The sequence below is a fragment of the Diachasmimorpha longicaudata genome, chromosome 6 (genome assembly GCF_034640455.1).
Source record: "Diachasmimorpha longicaudata isolate KC_UGA_2023 chromosome 6, iyDiaLong2, whole genome shotgun sequence".
NCBI lineage: Eukaryota > Metazoa > Arthropoda > Insecta > Hymenoptera > Braconidae > Diachasmimorpha > Diachasmimorpha longicaudata.
Window position 1 is genome coordinate 5912552 of NC_087230.1, and position 3768 is coordinate 5916319.

The 3768-nt window shown below is 40.9% G+C and overlaps 1 long non-coding RNA gene across 1 annotated transcript; it reads left to right on the plus strand.

Annotated features, from left to right (window-relative positions):
• Window positions 1-540: 540 nt before the first annotated feature.
• On the plus strand, window positions 541-3371 carry LOC135163399 (uncharacterized). Its single transcript, XR_010299113.1, has 3 exons — window positions 541-863; window positions 2672-2927; window positions 2994-3371. It is a non-coding gene; the product is annotated as an uncharacterized LOC135163399 (long non-coding RNA).
• Window positions 3372-3768: the final 397 nt, after the last annotated feature.

A 3768-nucleotide genomic window follows, 5' to 3' on the forward strand; every position in this document is an offset into this window, starting at 1 on the left:
TCCAGATGACTTGCTAAGTGCATCAGCGAGTGTTTTGCTGACAGATTTGCTGGGAAAATTTTACTGTTTAAATATAGGAAAGAGACTCCCATCGGTGATGAGTTCTTTGAAACGCCGGCTACAGACAGAGAAGACTCCATCATAAAAATAACTATCAAACGAAATCCGAATTTCCACTTGACACCAAATGTCCCCAACACAACCGGCAAAATTCGTTGGTTTTTAATCCACTTTTTCCTCAATTTTTGAGGAAATGTGGAACACGTCCGGCACAGGTGTTCGTACGTTTTTATTCATAAAAAAAAAAGTTGAGGCTTTTTTTTTTAACATGATATGGGCTGTTGGCTTGTGCTCCAAGTGGTCTATATGAAAATTCTATTAACGGCATCAAAAGAAATTCCATGTGGATATAGTCCCCTAGTTAGTGCTGTGTTGATCTAAGGCAATCCCTCGGAATAATAATAACGCGCGACAGGCACGCACTCTCTCAGTCATTTCTGCTGCACGCGTGTGTCCAATTTCTCCTCTTCATTTTTACTCACTGAATTTTTTTTCACCTCGACTTTTATTTTTTTCATTCTCAATGGTGCGTTACAACAGCCGCGGCATCGATCAGACTTTTTAAAAGTCAAATTTAATTCCTCTGAATTTATTACACTCTATTTATTTTTCAGTGAATGGAAGTGAGATAAAGCCTGATTATGCCGAAAGGGTATTCACGCCTATTGGCAATAATTATCAGGGGGATATTACGGAGAATAGCTGGTGATGTGCCGCTGGACGATTGCCTTGGCAATCTCTCTCGTGACTTCAAATAACACGGCTGCTCTGCTCTTACCAGAGGACACTGCGACTTACGCCCGGTGAGTGGTTATATTTGCTTCGTACGCATTACCCAGGGACATGGTAAATGAGATCCGGATATGTGTATAACTAATGCTAGCCACTGGATCGCTAATTAGCGCTGTACTAATGGATTTTTCGGTCGTTACTTTAATTTATTGTGGTTGATTTAAAATTTACAGACTGATTTCCATTTTTTCCTCTCGATCTAATGAATATATATAACGAGAGGTCTAATTGACTCATCAATAAGTATATTCCGATGACTGAATTTCGCTCCCACAATCGAAGGCGACTTTGCGAGAGAAAATTGTGATTAGTGTTGTGAGGTAAAAATTTCACTCGACTAGGGCCGGTAATAAACAGTTGAGGACAATGAGGGCCTTGTTTTACTCCATTTGACACCTCGGGGTTTTCATCTGGAAAACTCGACTCGGAATGAGAAGAAAATATTTTCTGTTGCTTGTACTCACAAGAATATATCCGAAATATTCAATTCCCTTCGGTTTATTTCGTTGATGTTACAAATGTTTTCTTTGTTTTCCATCGACTCCTGCTCTTCCCTCTATTTACAGTCTTCCCATGTACTTTTGGTATATCTCATATCACCTGTTTCTTCTGGTTATAACATGTCAGAAAGATACTCTTAAATAATAATAAAAATCATTATTTTCCTGAATATAAAAAATCATAAGACGTTTTTAACTCGACCAAATCGTAAATTCAAATCATCAGATCATTTGACGATCAACTACTTGACAGAGTGCAAGGGCATGTATTTTCCAGAACGTATAAATGCCATGGCATTATACAGTAGGCAACGACGTGTCGTGCTAGTCGAGCAATAAAACCTAATCTAGCTCAACTAGACACGTAACTTGTGTAGGGAGGAGTATTCCAGACAATGTGACACAATGGAGGGAGGTGGTAGAGCGGGAAACGAGAACTATATGTGAACTGTTGTATGGGTCACCATGGGCAAGAGGTAGAGGGCAAGGTTCGCCTGGCACTTTACGAGCCTTGGGGTTGTATAGCTTTGCCTTCTATTCTCCAGAGCTGTACACGTTGCTGGGGCCCGACAATGATGACGTCGGTGCGGTGGCAGTACGTATCGCTGTACGCCCTTGGGCGGTACTCCCGTTACCAGTTCAACTCCTGTGAGAAAGCTCGTTTGCCAAAGAGAAGCTTACATGGTCTACGGCAACCGGACCTATTATATATGCCTCGTAAACCCTGTGACTTCACTCCGGAATTTTCACTCGGCTTCTCTTTCCCGAAAAACTGATGCAGGTGACACATATCAGTGTGGAAATATTTCAATTAATTTATTTCGGGACGCAGAGTCATTTACTCGAGTGTTATATTGCTGATAATTAATTGATAAACGCCAGAATATTAAATTCTCGATGAAGGATTGAAATTTTGTGGTTCCATTAAGTAGTAATGACCGAAATTGTCCGAAAATTTGTGGAAATTTTATGGAAAATAATTTATTCACTGGAATTTTATTGAATGCCAGCACTACGTGATCACTGGATACACATAAGTTTGAATGATGAACAAATGGAAATGACCCATGATTAAAGTTTATTTTCAGCGAGTAAGAACAACGTCGCTGACTCAATCCATCACCGATGACTCCACTTATATTCCCCCGAATAACTGGAGATGCAAGAAAAGAAGAATGTACACGAGGGTTTGATCGTTCATGTCGATGGTCACAGAGTGATTGATCGTTTTTTCCTTTTATACCGTCAAGAAATCTGATAAAAGCAAAGCCCGGATTTATTGGAGAATAATGCATGGACTGATATTATCATTTTTCCAGATTTCAACGAAAATAAAGGCATCCGTTGAAATAATAACGTCGACGATACCTCGAGGAATGTTCGTCGAGAAGTCTTAAAAGCTTTTTGTTTAGTGGACCTGAGAAGGGCGCCGGTCTCGCGAGATGGAGACAAATTCATGAAATTCAGTTGAAAACCGTCTGTTACGAGGGCTTTTAACGGTCGTCGGGGGGTAGTCGATCGTTGCCATCCGTTAAGGAACACTTCCGCGGCTGGCTGGAGGACCTACTACACAGAGTGAGTAAATGTCTTAAAATAATTTTCAAAGCCAAGTTGGAAGATTTTATACACTTCTCCCCGTAGTTTCAGTTGTTCATCTTACGACCGACTGTCATAAATGAATTCATTTTACTGTCCCGGGACTACTAAAAGGGTCGTCAACGGGTTTCTCGTAAAATTGATGTTATGAGATTCAAAAAGTCTGGGATGTGTATCAATAATATCCGCATTACATACGATAACTGTCGAATAAGCGATATTTCCATTTGAATTACCCGAAATTTCCGCTCCAATCGTCGAGTAAAATGAGGGAAAATTAGGGCGAATTAGGAGCGCATAATCTTCAATTACATTGTTATGAGATGCCAAAATTCCCAAACTTTTCAAAATCCATTGGAATAAATGATAAATTCCTAAACTATTGAAAGCATTCAGATTTTTCCCCAACGTTCTCTGGTTGGATAGTCCGCTGCAGCCGTTGAAGGACGACGCGTATGAAATAATTGAATTATTGCATTCATGAGTTGTGCATTGCCCACATATTCATGCGTGGCATACCTAAGGACAAGCCTCCCCCTTACTTGAATTCCCCGGCAGTGCATCCCACCGAGTATCTCTTCTCAGCTTGAAACCGTGTCGACATATAGCTTGACAACCTTGGCAGCTGAGAAAAGCCTACCCTCACTCTACAACACTTCTGATGCGAGCATTTTCAGCTCCTTCCTGTTGCTCTACCAGGTATGTCAAGACTCTCTTCACTCAAGTCTTTCGATGAAAGCAGTCTAGGTGCTGGAATGAGTGGAGACATGAGAAGGGGAGAGAGTGAAGTTTGCGAGGAATTCACGAAGGGCAGGAGGGG